The sequence below is a fragment of the Rhipicephalus microplus genome, chromosome X (assembly GCF_043290135.1).
Source record: "Rhipicephalus microplus isolate Deutch F79 chromosome X, USDA_Rmic, whole genome shotgun sequence".
NCBI lineage: Eukaryota > Metazoa > Arthropoda > Arachnida > Ixodida > Ixodidae > Rhipicephalus > Rhipicephalus microplus.
Window position 1 is genome coordinate 414,137,935 of NC_134710.1, and position 18,361 is coordinate 414,156,295.

The following is an 18,361-nucleotide window of genomic DNA, read 5'->3' on the forward strand; positions in this document are numbered from 1 at the left end:
TCGGTTAATCCTAATTATTTAACTGTTATTGTTTACTTTTATTTCACAATAACTCAGCTGCTTACCCGCAGGTTGCAGGAGCGAAACCCAGCCGCGGCGGCCATATTTTTGATGGAGGCAAAATGCTTGAAGCTCGTGTGCTTATATTTAGGTGATCGTTAAAAAAACTCAGGTGCACGAAATTTTCGCAGCCCCCTACGACGGCAACTCTCATAAATATATAGCGGTTTTAGCTTTTAACCCTAACATCTATTTTTGTTAATAATTAAAAATAATGGCGGGCCATAGTGAAATTCAAGCAGGACAAGTTGTTTGAACGATACTGTAACAACATGCAGGTAAGCAACAAAATGCAATGCTTTATTAACCAGGAAGTATTATTGCTGTCAGTTAAATGCGTATTTTTCCGTTCAGACCTGCAAAGGTTCTAGAGGGTGGGCGAGAGGGGGGGGAGGAGACGTTGCCTTTTATTTTGTCTGTTACCTGAAATTGAGGCACTAGTGTTTTCAGACGACTGCATGTGCTCATCAAAATGTTCACTTCGCCAATTAGGCTACATTAATGAAATAATATGGGTAGTATAGTTAAAGGGAAATGAAAAGTATACAAATCTTGATGATTATGATTGGTGGGGTATAATGTCCCAAAATCTACAATTTGATTATGAGAAACGCCTTAGTGGAGGGCTCCGGAAATATTGAGCACACTGCAAAAAATGGCGCGCACTTACGGACAGAAACCGGAGTGTCCAGGAAATAAACACACTCCACCTCTTCGCGAACGTTAAGGATACAGCACGCGTTTAAAAATCACAGACTCCACCACTTCATGAATATCACAGACACCGCGCATGTTTACCAATGATGTTTTGCTGAATAATGAAAAAAAAGAAGTGTCTCCTTCGTCAAAAAGATTAGGTGAAAGTAATTATTTGCCATACAGATGACCTCTAGAAATTTATACTAATATGGCCGTCGCATACCACTACCACATCAATCGCCACGATGTATTCTGCACCGCTTTTGTTCTACGAAACTGTATTTGTTACCAAACGACGGTGTAGGGGGGCATCGCGGAAAGAGAAACCTTTCGACAGCGGCGAGCACACCGCCATCATCACTCATCCGTCGGCAGTCACTACTTTAAAGACTAGCGGACTACCCTCCTCAACGGCTAGGACGCACACAAGGAACGGGATTTGGCTGGCGCTGCCTTTTTTATCCGGTCTGCATCTTGGAGGTGAGTGCCTAGCTTCTCATTTTTTCCCCATTTGGGTTACAGCTCGTGCCAGTAATTATCTGTGTCATGTAGTAGCTACGCAATACCTCAGATTAGGCCGCTTCGAGTAAAGTTTAGGCCGTGAACGCACTGCTCCTCTGTCGATGTCGGTTTTCCACGGCTTGTATCATGCATGAATTTTCTGAGACGGAGTGCGTACTGAAAGCAGAAAATACAGCATTTACGGAAATCGCCGATTTACCGATTGAATTTGTTGGTCGTGTTTACATTTTAAGCGTGACATTTTCATTGCGCTCTGATTACTTGTACACAGCAGTTGCATGACTCTATGCCTACAGTGTTCGGGCTTCTCAACGCCCTATAGTGCAGCCGTTTAATATGTGCGTCTCCCTTTATGCTGGTGGCGTATTGTTTACGCTTCTATGACGCCGCTGCGCCAAAAGACGAGGCGATATCTACCTTGGCGCGCTACAGCCTGCAAGCTCCGTCCAGCCAAGGTTCATCTGCTCTACGTTGTGTAATAAAAGGTGGCTGAAGGCGGCTGAAGGCAGCTGTAGGCTAGTAGCACTGAGGTGCCAACAACCAGAGACAACTTTACCTCAGGAAATGTAAAGTGGCATGTGCATTCTTCAAGAAAGCTGGAAACCATTACTCGTAAGAAGCGTTCTAAAAATAATAAAAGAGTATGCTTGGTCTACCGCGGTTGTATTGCGGTTACGGTGGTCAGCTGCCGACTACGCGTTCAATGCCGGCCATTGTATAAGTTGCGTTTTGATGCAGGAGAAATGCCGAAGGCCCCTGTATTTTGCAATGTCAGTGCACGATAAAGATGGCCTCATGGTGAAAATTTCCGGAGGCCTCCACAACGGTGTCCTTTATAATGACATCGTGGTTTTAGGGCGTCAAACCCCAGCAATTTTATTTAAACAACTGTTAATCTCAAACTTGGTTAGGAACAAAATTTCTGTGTAGAACAATGGTAGGATTTTCAGTATATGAAGAATATGGTCCATATTCTGGATTTTTTCTATTGAGAAATAACATTTAAGGAAATATGTTAGTTTGTATTATCTGGTTATAAGAGTGTTTTTTCTGTGGGCAAAAGCAGTTTGATATGTGTACAGTGCCAAATATTTTTTTACAGCTGATGATTAAGTTGCAAAGATATTGGTTTTTGTAAATGTTTAGTTGTAAGTTTAGCATTGAGGTGGTCCTAGTAAAGAAAGTATTGTGAATAACACACTTAGTTGTCACGTTCAGTGGTTACTGTCACATAAAGTCATCAAATTTCTTTTCCTTTCAAGCGATGAAAACTTCTTTGATGTGGTTGCTGGACTCTGTGCTTGCCCGTGTTTATACCTTGAAGCAATGCGTCCTACTGGTGAGTACACTCTGCACAGGCATGAGGAACATATAGATGATCATCAATTTTGTCCGTGCCTACTTTAATAGTTTACTATCTAGTATTAGCCTTCATAAGTGAACGAGAGATCCAAACCATACTAGGGTGCATTTAACCACATGCAGCTATCTTCTGACAGTTCAAATAGTGTGGTTATGCAGCACTGGAGAGTGACACCGATGCATGCAGTAACCCATTACATATACGATAAGATTTGTAAATGGAAAAAAAACACCACAGAAAGAAAAAAGATCTATTGAAATCAGAAAAAAAGTATATGTTTTAGTCAGGAACCAATACAGCTGTATTTAGGTGACAATGCATTACAAGTAGTAGCAGCAAAGTTTAGACACACGGATGAAAAAAAGAGAAATACGAAGACACTGCTAACTACTAGCATTTAATAAAGCCTTTGCAGAATATATGATTGTTGTTATCTGCAGTTAAAATCTGCTTATCAAAGATTGGAAGAGTGAAAAACATTTGAACTATAGTGGGGAATTTATTATGAATGTAGTTGATTCTTCTAAGGTGACGCTTCATTAAGAACTTGTACTCTTCTCTTCAGTGCTCTTTCAAGTTTGCAGGGTGAGAGCTACTTACTATCTTTGATGTCACTTCCACCTTAAAAGGGTCCGAGTTGATAATTTAATGTTCTCAATGAAATAGAGTCAATTCATTTTTTCACTTGGAAATGGAATTTATACCTTAATATTGGAATAAAATAGAATCAAGTATTTTTTGACGGAAACAAGCATCACAATTCATTTTAGCAGAAGCTTTCCCAATCGAAAAAGGGTTGCCTTTTTTGAACACTCCCAAATCTATGTGCTTTGGTCATAACTAGCTTCGAAATGTAAAATGGTTTACATTATGGGTTGCAATAGTGCCAACTTTTGTGCACTAAATTGAAACGCTCCTATTCTTTTCAGAGAAAATTCACATATTACAGGGCAAGCAAATGGCTTAGGCTTATTAGAGTCGAGATGTTTTTGAAGCCCATATATGCTTAGTTTCATGTTTTGTTGCATATATTTGATTTAACACACTTATTCTAAAAACAATGTTTTTGTTTAAGTTCTGCTGGCATTATACCTGGGATAGAAATCTTATTCTCAGTGCAGCAGAAGGCATGAAAACAACTTTTGAAAGTGTGGTTTTTATACATTCTTATGAACTAAATCCAAATAAAATACAGTGAGTCTTGTTATTTGTGGAGATCGATTTCATGTGAAAACGTTAATGACACGCTGTCTTGGCTGCATTTTTTACTCCTTGAGTCAGTTGTTACTAAGTGGATGGATATATTTGTATAAACTTAATAGCTGTCAGCATATCAAGTGCACACCAGGCATGCCGATCACACTGATGCCTAAGGAGTAGCTGATGATGCAATATTATGCCTGCACTAACATCTGTGCTTTTAAGAGCACTGAGTTCAGGTTTATCGAAACCAAGTGCATGCTACGGTGCGATGATGTGCATATCATCGCACCGTAGCATGCGTAGCATGCGTAGCTGGTAAAACAGCGTTTCATTGTAGCTTGTTTGGTCATATATGAGTACATATTTATTGTTTATGGCATTGTTTTAAACGAGGATAGTCAACAAAGCAAAGACACTTGACAATGCTCCAATACCATGCCTGATTAGTCTTTTCGGGAGCATTTAGAATCACTAGTGTGCCTATGTACACCACATGAAATCGCAAGGTTCAAACGCTGCAACAATGTAGATCGTCACTGTAGTTTTTCATTGAAATTTTTCAGTCGTTGTGAATCTGCTGCTATTGGCAACAGGTGTTCTGTTGTAATTAGTGCTTACTCAGAGATTTCTAAAGCGAATTCTTCCTGTTCCGGAATTACCTTAGGCAGTGAATCACATATGCGTCATACCCACATCTCACAGGCAGTAGTGGGCAAGTATGCACACACGTCACTGATGAAGAATGTTTGGCATCGTGTTGAACAAGCATGTCATAATATTTATGTCATGAGGCCTTGAAACAGCAGTTACAATGTCACACTCATTGTTTATTCTCTTCGAGGTGCTGCTTCTATTGTTCTTGGGCCAGTTGTCACCTCTTATGCCAGCACCACTAGGACTGTTAATACCACAAGCATCAATGTGTCCTGTTATTGCAGGAATTTTTGTCACTGCATCACCAGCAAAGTATCACGTGCCTTCATTTTTACTTCATCTTCCACTGCCAATTCTGGATGGTTCAGCGTTCTCAGTCCAGCAGCATGGAGCAGTGACAGGTGATGAAGCAGCTCATAAACAAGGCCATATCTTCGTTACATGAGTACTACAGTCAAGATTTTATACTCATTGCTAATGTTTTTTTCTACAATAGTGAGTGCGAAACAAATCTGTACCATGTAGATGTTTACTTTTTTGTCGTTATCTAGTTTAAAATTTGCTTTCCACATCGCACATTCAAAAGATAGCCTTTGAAAGCTGAGCTTCAAGACTCGCAGTTGTAATTTTTGTGTTGAATTTCACACTAGCAACCTCAAGCCGTAGTTTGTACAAACATTTAGTGCTGGCAACCTAGCAAGAGTAATTTAAACATAGCTCATCTTGTTACTGTGTTTGACAGCATATCAAATTAGCCAGCAAGGGCATGAAAAGTCAAAACAGCACACACTAGGGCATCGAAATTTTCTTTCGTAATTTGACATTACTTCAGTGGGATGAGTGGCGGGGCCATGAACAAATTTGTATCAAAAATCAGCAACTATACCATTGATTTTGAGAGTGCAAGTTTAGGCCACTTTTAAACTACGAAGATCAGACCGATTTATACCAACTTGTATAACAATTACGAAGTTTAATCTGCGATGAGCAGCAGCTTTATTGTTGCAAGGCAAAGCCTCTAGCTCGAAAATCGTAACATAATTTCTAATTAGTGGTGTGGCTTTCGTAAGTTTTTTCATGTGACACTGGTCTTGCTGGCCCTTCCGACTGTATACAATTGCTACTTGACATGGGCAATGTTTTCATATTTTTAAAAGCTCTTGATAGGGTTTCTCGCTACATATTTTACTAATACAGCAAAACGTTTCGCTTGATGTGATCACTTGGATAAAAGAATTCCCTTTGTGTAGAACACCATTTACACTTGTTGAAAATGACAACTTTTCTTCTCCTTATATGACATCTAGTGTATTTCAAGGAAGTGCGCTCATTGGAAGCGTGTAGCCAGAGAGGTGCCCAGGGGTTTGTACCCCTTGAGAATTCACATGTTGTGGGTTATTCTACTGAGCATAAGTAATGAAGAAAGTCATTTTTCATGGCCATCAACATGTGCACCTCAAACACCCCGAAAAAAATTTCTGGATACGGGGCTGTCTCTTTAAGAGTTCGTTATTTCTTCTTGCTCGTTCCTGTTACATTTAGGTTTTACCTCGCAATGTCTGCATTTGTACGAAATACAGGATACAGGTTATTTCACAAAATGTGTCCAATATTCTTTAAAAATTAGAAAAAGGAGGTACGTGCGTGCTAGTTACGATGTTGCTTTTTCTGTGACAGAAGGAATCTTCAGATGCGTACAAACAATAATTACGGCAGTAGTAAATAAGACAATTATTTTTTACCAGTAGTAGTAGCTGGTTGAGTCCAATGGGCGACTTCAAGTCCTTCTCACGAAAAGTTTGTAGCCACTTTGAACTTTTTCAAAAGAAGCCACTGTTAATCACGGTGGAGTGATACAATCTGCCTAATTTAGCTGGCGAAACGAAAACCGATGCACCAGACAGCACATCTTCCATTCATTTCGTCAAATCCCTCAGTGACAATACTCTTTCCTTCGCCGTTGTCAACCTTCAATTTAGACACTTCTCTTTGTGCTGCTAATCGATCCTCGCTTATTTTTCTCGCTAAATGCAAGATCAACAGTGTCGTCATTGAGGGCGTTGTTCAAGTGAATGGTAGATGTACTGTTTGGTGCGTCGATTTCGGTTTCACCAGCTAAATTGGGTAGAATGCATCGCGCTGCAATGAGAACCAGTGGCTGCTTTTCTCAAGTTTTAAAATAGCTACGGACTACTTGCAGGAAGGGGTTCAATTTGCCCATTCAATCTGACTACCTTTTACCACAAGTGTTTAAGTCCGTTAATTTCTATAATTTCTGCCATGATTATTGTCTGTACCTATGTGAAGGTGTCTTCTGCCACAGGAAGACAATGCCGGGTATAGCACGCAAATACCTCTTTTCTTTATTTGTTAAAAAATATTTGACACGTTTCTTGAAACACTCTGTGTAACTGCCGAATGTTATCTTTAATGAGTGAGTCGTTCCACACCAAATCATCCAGCGTTTTCCGGACCATCACGAATATGGCTGAAAAAACTTGTACATGTTTTTCGAAGTGCAAACCTCGTCCTAATCATTTATTTTCATTGCCAAAAATTTTCCTCCCTATTTATGAGAGTCTGTAGTTTGGCGCTAAGTGAGGCAAAAGGCATCAAACAATATTTTTTTTCAAAAGCCGTTGTTCTAATGCACTCGATAAAAGACATTTATGGCAGGGTAATGAAGTCATCTAACTTTAAAATGATGACTTACTTATCTATATCTATTCTTCGAGAGATTTTACCACAAGCAATACTGAATAAGTTTGCAAAACTTGGAATTATTTTCCGGAAACATGGCAAGTTCTAAGGAGACAAACAAAATAAGTGCAGGTAGCTTGTGAAGATGCTACAAATTAAAAATAATTTAGGCACTGATTGTTTAGCAGATAGTCTGAAAAAAGTTGTGAGTGTCACTTTCTTTAGGAAAAGCTCTGTGTTCTGCTTCAAAAACTTGCCTTGGTGGTCGCACAAAGAATTTGCACAATATTCAATTTTGAAGCTCTTTGTAGAAGGTATTTATAGGTGGAGTTACTAGAGGGCATTGTTTCCTAAATTCGAAGAATATATTTTTATTATATATCTGCACCAGCTTTTTGCCTACTTAACTCAAGCAACATGACACACTTGCAAGATCATCTTCAACAGAATCACACTGACCTGGAATACAGAGAGCAAATTTTGTGCTCTTCACAGAGCAATCCAAATGAGAAAAGTGTTATCATCTCCATTCTATTTCCAACAGAGGGGCGCTACAAGGACTTGGTTCAGCGTGGTGTCTTCCAGATGAGCCATGCAGCTTTAGAGATATAAATTTGGAAATCCTACTTTCCTGTGGAGTTCTGCAAATTCAGGAGGTGTGTTTTATACACGTAATAAAAATATTTAGTCATATTCAGTACAGGCGTCTTATAGCATTCTAGTAGCATTGATGCAGTACTTAATCAACGCTATCGTAAAACAAACGATTCTTAATTTTTTTGCTTTCTGCAAAGCACCCTGCTTTACGATGCCCAATTCCTATCATATGATTACAGAAGTGAAAAAAACTTTAAATTGAGAACTGGTAGCCAAGCTGATAGACTCGTTTATGTTGTACATAAGGGATTATTGTGTACTGTATAATTTTTAATTGCTTGATGGCTCATCTGGGAGTCATTAACAGCAGCAAAGCCAGAAAGGCAGGAGAATCTGCTTAACTCTCCCTCCCCCCCTCCCCGCCGCACAGCCCAGGTATTTTTTACCTTAAAGCCATGGGTTTGTCCTTCTACTGTGATTGGTTTGTGACCACCTAGTTTATGTATGACTCAGCAAAAGGCGCTGGTGTGAGTGGCAGACAGACAGATTCACGGTTTGCCGATAAAATCCTCTGAAGCTTCGCCCCACACATCATCATTCACTTCGTGGGTATGGTGTGATTTTCTTAGTTTTGCATCTGCATACCTACGTGCACACATACAAACATACTCGAATGTTTATAAGGTATGAGCGAAGTCGCCTTCCCCTCAAACACCACCCCCTTGCAAAAAATATTTTTTGCGACGCTACTGGCCTCCTCACTCTGGCCACATTCATTGCAGCGCACCACTGTTGGCAATAGAATGCAGATTATAGCCCCATTTCAATTTCAATTGCTTCACATCAAGCTTGTTGTCTGTACTTCAATCTGTGGAATTCTGATAAATATTGCCCTTGGGAGTTCATGCCACTTGAGGTAATTAGGCGTAAAGCTGGTGAAGATACATAATTTAAAAAATATACTTCTCGAGTTTGAAGAAATAATACTCTCTAGTAAGTTCACCTGTATATAGCTAGTACATAGAGATATAAAATGAAATGTGCACATTTTTTTTCCAACCAGCAAGGCAATCTTTTTGATTTTGAATACAGACCTCATCCAATAAAGTGAAATTCACATTTTTTTTCAAACTACCTGCTAAATTTCAGTGCGTAAATTATTTTTACTTTGTAGCATTTCAAACTTGTCACAAACACATACTTTATTTGTGTCCTTAAAATTCGCCACACTCTAAAAAAAGTCCCAAACTTGGCAACATTCTTCAATATTGGTCGTTGGAAAAGCTCTCGAAGAATCGATATACATAAGGAAGTAAATTATTTTAGTATTTGGCAATGAATTTAAATGACCAGGGTGAGTTTGGAACCTAAATTTTCCGGCCATATTTGTGATGGATTGGCAAAAATGCTGGGTGGTTTCGCAAGGCATGACTCTTAGTGTTGTATTGTGTAATACGTGTAATTACTCTTGTTCTCTTTTTCCTCTGCTAATAATGCTAGCCAATATTTTGGTGTGTTTATTAGGTTGTGTGTGCTTTCAGCCATTTCAATCTATACGATAAGTATTATTACTCATTATGTGCGATCATTTATTTTAGTGCTGCCACCCAGTGCCTACAACAAGGCCTGTTAGGAGTATTGAAATAAATAAATTAGGTAATAGCGCTTCCACTGTTTTTCGCATTCTCCTCACCTGGCATGGTAGTGCTTACAAAATGTTTTTCTTCTTTTTCAGAAAGAACGTCTGCACAATGCTGTTACCTTGAAAAACAACAGAGGTGCTATGGGTATCTGGAAGTTATGATATTCTTTCTTCGTATTATAAATTCCAGATACGAAGATGCCGAAATAAAATCTTTTTTAGACAATTTTTGTTCACAAACTATCTAGAATGTGTGTGCTATATTTTGTTTTATGATCATAGGAAAACAAAATTTCATTTCAGTGAAGAGGAAACTTGTCTTTGTTGGTTTTTTATCATTCGAATTTACTTCGTAATTTTTCGGCAGGTGCAGGTGCACTCAATTCTTCCCAGGTGACGCAGCCACAGGATTAGTTGGAAGAGTGGCCTGGGAAGTTTTGAATGACTTTGTATTTGCAGAATATAAACTTGCTTATTGCGTATGCCTCAAGTTGAATCTAATGAAAACAAGTTTGTTATTTACGGACATGTAGCGTTAGTATTATGAGCAATGTGTGAGAAATGGCCCTACGGAGCAGCTGTCGTTCTGTAGCAGCCGTTACTTCATTTCTTCATTACGGAGTTCTCCATGATAGTTGAACGGGCTGTACGTTCCATAGTTCTACGTGATCTCCTGTCTACTATTTTCGTTTTGTGGAAATGGTTGGGAGCATGTTACCTGCACCTTTTTACGTAATCAAGGAAAATATTTTTTGCAATTCACCTGGAGTTCTTTACCGTGCACCCAAACCCGAGCACAAGGGCCTACAGCATTTTTTCCTCCATCAAATATGCAGTAGCCGCTGGTGGATTCGTTCCTGTGACCTGCGCGTCATATTCGAATATCTTAGCCACTAGACCACCGCGGCAGCGATTTTTCCGCTAGTTTTTAGGAAATTATATTATGTTATGATGGCCATCATGGTAGTTGATTGCCTGTAAACTCAGGCTCTCGAAATAATACAGGTTCTTTTTTCCGGCTATGAAATCCTAATTTAAAACACATGTAAGGTTCAATTGAACATAAAAGAATCTGCCTCCTTTGGTTGCCTTCCTTAGCGTGAGTGGTAAAGAAAATAATAAAAGGACTGACACAAAACAATTCGCCCAGAAAATAACACTATTAGCACTAATACACCGCATGATTGGCCATAGTTTTTCTTAACGGAACATCTGGTTGGTTCGCTAGAGCCGTTGATATTAAGCAAGGTTTGTGGCGCCAGGTGCATATAATGTTTGCACATGTGGCACTCAAAGCAAGAGGCGTGCTGTCCTTCCATGGAAATTCCGCAAAATCTCAATGCCTGTCAACCGTGATGAGTAATGTCCTGGTGGCTGCTCGTTACGGCACTCCTCATTGCGTCGTATACTCACTGGGACTCCAGCACTGGGCTTGGATTTCGCCGCAGTCATGCAGGCATCGCTATGCCGTCAACTTGAACTAATCGTCATCATTGCCACTTTGAACTTTAATAAATAAAATTCATTAAAATACAAACTTTTCAGATCTTAGGCAGAATGCTAGTGTGAGTTCATAAAACTATAACGCGCATAGGCGTAAAGGCAGATAAGGCAGAGACAGTCTCTGCATAAGACAGTCTCTGCATGACTGCTTCTGCATAAGCGTAAGTGGTAGATATGGATAGCTTGCCGCTTCAGCGCTCAAGAAGGTACCTCTGGGTGACTCAGTGGTCAAAGCGTCGCATTGACGATGCAGGAGGTCCCACGTTAGATTGCGCGCTCCGGAGCCTTTTCTCTCAGTTTTTGTTTCTTTTTTGCGTTTTCATATATATACATACACACACACACACACACACACATATATATATATATATATATATATATATATATATATATATATATATATGAGATAAGGCAAAACGGGAGCGTTGTCGACAAGGATAAATATATTTATTTATCCTTGATGAAGGGGTCCTCCCTTCATCAGGGGATGAGTTATACTGACATGAACTTCCAAACTTCGTTGCTGCCGCGTCCCTCTCGCCTTGAAAGATGTTTGCGAGAAAGAGAGGGAACTAGAAAAAAAAGGGAGAAAAAAGACGAAAAAAAGAAAGAAAAGAAAGAAAGTAAAAAAGAGGAAGAACCACTGTCAACACTGAGAGCGAAGCCAACTGTCCGTCTACATCCACATACGGTTCATATCTCGTGCTGTTCAGTTCTTGACGTGTGTCGGGCCACCCAAGATTGTCGCCGCGGTGCCGGGAGGGTCCGTGACGGCGTGCGTAAAAAAGAGGTTTCCCCGTAATGGGTCGGTCGGCGGGCGGCGGGCGGCGTGCGTAAAGGAAGGGTTTCTCGTTAATGGGTCGGTCGGCTATTTACCTTTAATCTTCGTCCATTTCCCTTCAATGGTCATGAAGTGGTAGGCGAACGTAAACACTTTGTATGTGCATGTGGAAAAAAAAAAGAAAGGACAGTGTACACGTACGAGTCAGTCAGAAAAAAGCATGGTCTCCAGCTATCAATCTTTGTCACCAATTTTCTCCTGGCTTACTTCTCGGATGCAGTTGAGTTTTCCGGGGTCCTCGTTGATGCCGGCTACTAATGTACGAAATTTGAAAATAAAATATGCCTCACGCTGTTCGCGCTCGCGTCTGTTTGAGAAACCTGACTGCAAAAGCGTTACGCTCATACTTTCAAAACTGTGGTTTGGCAGGCGCAGATGTCTAGATAAAAGTAGCTTCGGCAGTGAAGTGGCGTGGTACCGGTGATTATTGAACCGCAGCCGAAATGGCGTGTCTGTTTGGCCGATATATTCTTGTCCGCAGATGTTGCAATGTAGCATGTATATTACGTTACTGGAGTCACAATTAAGGCTTTCAGTTACGTAAAATTCGAAATCCGAAAAGTTCGCTTTGGATTCACGTGTTGTGATCATCTGTGGGCATACCTTGCATCGAGCTTTTCCGCAGGGATGGCACCCTGATTGAATTTTGGAGGTGTTTGTTTTTGCTCTGACAAGAATGTCCTTCAGATTTTTATCCCGGCGGTACACCACGTGAGGTGGCTTCGCGAAAATAGAAGTTAGTCGTTTGCTTTGCCTGATTATATTGAAATGGCGGGAAAGTATGTTGTTGATTCGTGGCGCTGATGAGGAGTAAGTTAGTACAAGGTTTGTTTGGGAAGTCGTTTTAAATACTCTGTTTGGTCCCTTAATTATATCATTCCTGTTCACGTTGGGAGCACGTAGTATGGCATCGTCAATAATGTCTTCCGGATAATTTTGTTTCAATAAGGAATGCTTTAGGTGTTCCGCGTGTCTGTCAAAGTCCCGCATATCGGTGCATATTCTTCGGTACCGGTAGGCCTGAGAATATGGAATACCCGTTTTGCAATGCTTTGGGTGGCTGCTGTTGAAATGTAGGTACATTTGATGGTCTTTAGGCTTTTTGTAAAGGTTTGTTGACAAGCGGTCATTTTCGACCGTGACAGTGACGTCCAAAAAGTTAATGCTAGTTTTGGAAATTTTGTGCGTGAATTTTATTGACGAGTGGGATTTGTTAAAATTCTCTATGAAGCGATAAAGGCTTCCCTCATCATGGTTCCATGTCATAAAAATATCTTCTAAGTATCTTCTGTAGTAGAAAGGTTTCAAGGTGCGTCCCTCAATGAATGGGTTTTCAAGTGAAGCCATAAAGGTGCTCGCGAAGTTTGGGGCCATTTTCGTGCCCATTGCAGTGCCACTGACCTGAAGGAAATGCTTGCCGTTGAACTCAAAATGGTTATAATTTAGTACAAGTTCAAGAAGTGTAAACAGTACCTCGCCACTTAGACTAGTTGATGAGTAAGATTTGACATATTCAGAAACCATAGCCGCTATTCCGTCATGGTGGGGTATGTTTGTGTACAGTGAGCAGACGTCCATGGTCACCAGAAAACTGGCGCCTGGGATGTCGAGACTTGAAGTTTCGCAGATGAAGTGGTTTGTGTCCTTTAGGTAATAGGGAAAACTTGGGGGGATGTTTTTTATTAAGGAATTGATGAATTCTGATATATTTTCTGTTGATGTGCTGTTACTGGATACTATCGGACGTCCCGGACTACCTGCCTTGTGTATTTTGGGGAGCAAATAGAATCGACCGGGAACAGAATGGGCCGGTAACATTGCTTTTAATATTTTGCCGGTAATTTTCTCGTCCCGGCAGAGATTGTTTAGGGTTACTTTTATCTCCTGTTCAAATTCGGGAGTCGGGTTCGTTGGAAGTTCTTTGTAGAATTTTGTGTCTGATAGCTGTCGTTCCCCTTCCTTTAAGTAATCCGACGTGTTTAGAATTACTATGCAGCCCCCTTTATCAGCCGGTTTGATAGTAATTGCAGTGTTTTTTCGTAGTTGATCGAGTGCCCTTCGTTCTGACTTTGATATGTTGTTTCGAAATGGCTGATTTTTTTCATACGCTCTGATGATGTCTTTTTGAACTGCTGAAATATACATATCGAGGTGTTTGTCCCTCTGCTCACCCGGACACCATGATCTGTCACCACCAATCACTCTATTCTCGTCCGAACAATCCTTGCGATCATGAAAGTATTCACGGAGGCGGAGATTACGCGCAACGTTATCGAGGTCTTGGTACAGTTCAAATTCATTGAATCTACCGGATGATGGACAAAAGGTCAAGCCTATCGACAAAAAATGAAGCTGAGCGGGTGTGAGTGTTGTGTTTGACAGATTGAGGATATTTTTCTCATAAAGTTTTGGCTGCTCTTGGCTATCACGTGGCACGGGAGTGTAAGCGTCATATTCGAGAGTAAGGATGTTTTGATTAGGATTGCACTGTAGTTTTGAGTTTTCCAAAACTAGCACTAACTTTTTGGACGTCACGGTCACGGTCGAAATTGACCGCTTGTCAACAAACCTTTACAAAAAGCCTACAGACCGTCAAATGTACCTACATTTCAACAGCAGCCACCCAAAGCATTGCAAGACGGGTATTCCATATTCTCAGGTTACCGATACCGAAGAATATGGACCGATATGCGGGAATTTGACAGACACGCGGAACACCTAAAGCATTTCTTATTGAAACAAAATTATCCGGAAGACATTATTGACGATGCCATACTACGTGCTCCCAACGTGAACAGGAATGATATAATTAAGGGACCAAACAGAGTATTTAAAACGACTTCCCAAACAAACCTTGTACTAACTTACTCCTCATCAGCGCCACGAATCAACGACATACTTTCCCTCCATTTCAACATAATCAGGCAAAGCAAATGACTAACTTCTATTTTCACGAAGCCACCTCACGTGGTGTACCGCCGGGATAAAAATCTAAAGGACATTCTTGTCAGAGCAAAAACAAACACCTCCAAAATTCAATCAGGGTGCCATCCCTGCGAAAAAGCTCGATGCAAGGTATGCCCACAGATGGTCACAACACTTGAATCCAAAGCGAACTTTTCGGATTTCGAATTCTGCATAACTGAAAGCCTTAATTGTGACTCCAGTAACGTAATATACATGCTACATTGCAACATCTGTGGACAAGAATATATCGGCCAAACAGACACGCCATTTCGGCTGCGGTTCAATAATCACCGGTACCACGCCACTTCACTGCCGAAGCTACCTTTATCTAGACATCTGCGCCTGCCAAACCACAGTTTTGAAATTATCAGCGTAACTCTTTTGCAGTCCGGTTTCTCAAACAGACGCGAGCGCGAACAGCGTGAGGCATATTTTATTTTCAAATTTAATACATTAGTAGCCGGCATCAACGAGGACCCCGGAAAACTCAACTGCATCCGAGAAGTAAGCCTGGAGAAAATTGGTGACAAAGATTGATAGCTGGAGATCATGCTTTTTTCTGACTGACTCTTACGTGTACACTGTCCTTTGTTTTTTTTTCCACATGCACATACAAAGTGTTTACGTTCACCTACCACTTCATGACCATGGAAGGGAAACGGAAGAAGATTAAAGGTAAATAGCCGACCGACCCATTAACGAGAAACCCTTCCTTTACGCACGCCGCCCGCCGCCTGCCGACCGACCCATTACGGGGAAACCCCTTTCTTTACGCACGCCATCGCGGACCCTCCCGGCACCGCGGCAACAATCTTGGGTGGCCCGACACACGTCAAGAACTGAACAGCACGTGATATGAACCGTATGTGGATGTAGACGGACAGTTGGCTTCGCTCTCAGTGTTGACAGTGGTTCTTCCTCTTTTTCACTTTCTTTCTTTTCTTTCTTTTTTTCGTCTTTTTTTCACCCTTTTTTTCTAGTTTGCTCTCACTCTCGCGAACAGTTTTCAAGGCGAGAGGGACGCGGCAGCAACGAAGTTTGGAAGGTCATGTCACTATAACTCATCCCCTGATGAAGGGAGGACCCCTTCCGAAACTGTTGGGAAATAAATATATTTATCCTTGTTGACAACGCTCCCGTTGTGCCATATCCCATACCTTCACGAAGACTAACTGGCCGATTGAATTATTACTTCCACTCTTTATATATATATATATATATATATATATATACATATATATATCTATATATATATATATATATATATATATATATATATATATATATTTATATATATATATATATATATATATATATATATATATATATATATATATATATATATATATATATATATATATATATATATATATATATATATATATATATACGCTGCATGACATCGACGCATCGACGCTGGCGGCGAAATCCAGCCATGAGTGTCCATACAATTACTATCGCAATAAAAAAATAAGCCCGGCATACGCGGAAGGCACAAAACATTGATAACGAAAGCTGGAAGAGTAGCCTTTCTAGCGCCTTTCTAAAGCACTTTTTGGGTAACTGCTACAAGCGCGCTTGTAGGGTACCCATTACGCCATAAGTAATCATATTGTTATGTTCATATTGATATTTTCTCGGACGATGCGCTTGTGTGCCTAACGAAGAGGAAGAAGGGCTGCCTCTGCTTGGTCGCTAATTAACTGGTCAAGCTGAAACTGATGGTTAGAATGAATTTTATCAACAGCCTCTTCGATCCATCATCGCTTCTCTCACGTAACAAATTTGGTGGAGCTGCGGGGTACGTTCCACCTCCACAATATTTTTGTGTAGTAGGAACAATCCACTAGGTCATTATTCTTCTTTCTTCCAATAAGTGCGGGATCCCCTACACACTTTTCAAGGGCTTTTGTGCATTTTGTGATGCTGTGGCCGACGTCGATGAATTGTGCCTGAGGCTTTTGTATAGAGTTGAAAAGTTCGACAACCAACAAAAATACGCAACTCGCATTGTGGAAAGCCTGGTTGTTCTTTGAGTTTTCTAAAACGCCTTATCATGCATAATAACGCGGTTCCTTTTCCTACATGAAGCCGGCCAAGGGTCAGATTGCTACGAAGTTTCAAGCACCGGTGCAAGTCAATGGTAGAATAGTGGACTGGCACGCAGGATACCCGGGTTCAAACTTCATATTGTATTTCATGTTTTTAAATAAAAACATCAACTATGAATTGTGACTAAAGAACCAAAAATATAAACGGAGCAAATACTTCGTTTTTTTATTTCGTGTGATAGCCTTTACAGACACTGGCGGTGGCTGACAACTACGGCGCCTATGTTGTAAAAATATGTTAGGGGCTGACACTCGCCACTCCGAGCAAGGAGAGGGCGCGGGCAGACTGTGTTCACTCATGATCTTGAGCTGCGAGTAGTTGCCGTCATGAGAGTTGAGATGGCGCTACTGTATGGGGCGCCAAGTGTTCGCGTGGCGCTCATTCTGAAATTCGCACTCAAAAGTTCATCTTCTTGAAAGCTTCGTGTTCATAAGATTTTGTGATTAGGAACGCGTTACCATGTGTCTGTAAGCACTGCCAGTGCATTTGGTTTGATGATTCGCGCTTTGGGATTGAGTGCACGTATGCCTCAATGGTGCATATGACGCCAACTACGCGCTGCAGTTTTGTCACTGGTTGCGCCTCGAACTAGGCAAGTAGTGTTTTTTCCCAAATTACAAGTCGGGGTATCGAATTTGTGCGAAGCGACTGTTGAAAAATGAAGTGGAACGGAACAACTATAACGTGACACACCGGGAGAGGAGAGAAAGCCAAGAACATCGAGCTCGCAAGGGCCCAGCATGACCGCAGAATAAAGTCACGTTTTCTCTTACGGTTTGCGAGCCAGTCATTTCGTAATAATGGTGCCGCGAAAACCGGGACTGCCCCTTGAGAGACGCCTTCACGTCACGGTCATGGTGAACTCAGACGAGCTGCGAAAAAAGCGTGGTGCACTCAAGGCTGGCGTCACGCGAGCCCTGACCCAGCTTACGGATCTTCTGCAGCAAACGAATCCTGACCTCTAGGAAGTTCACGTGCACCTTGACTATCAAAGGACAAAGAGCTTACATCGTCGAGACTGGACGACGCCATTCTTCTGCGAACAGGTGAAGATGATGCTGGATGATGCTGAAACCCAAAGTCGAAACAGCTCAGGATTATAGCAAAAAGATCAGCTACGCCATCACGCGCGCGAAGTACTGGTTGCAAGGTCATCAGCAAGCTACCACCACGCGTGCTCAAGGCTCCACAGCAAGATCGAGCAACGCAGACCAGTTCCGTCGATTATCTGGACCATGTGAGAGAGCCACGTCGCAGATCGATTGTACTGCCCAGGCTACAGATACCTACTTCGACGGCAACCTGCGCGACTGGCGGGCCTTTTAGGATCATTACGACGCCAAGATACACCAGAACCTCCAGCTATACATGCATCGAAAAATCCAAGTATTTGCCTACGTACTTAATTAGCAGCTCTAAACGGTCAATCGAAGGAATCCGGTTAGCCGAGAAGAAGCACAACTTTGCAATTAAAACTGTCACGTATCGCCGCTATCTC

The 18,361-nt window shown here is 41.2% G+C and overlaps 1 protein-coding gene across 1 annotated transcript in view; it reads left to right on the forward strand.

The window, feature by feature from the left end:
* The window catches only part of LOC119161732 (cGMP-dependent protein kinase, isozyme 1), a 315,895-nt gene that overhangs the window by 282,653 nt on the left and 14,881 nt on the right, over nt 1-18,361 (forward strand). The gene's annotated exons all lie outside the window — the stretch shown is intronic.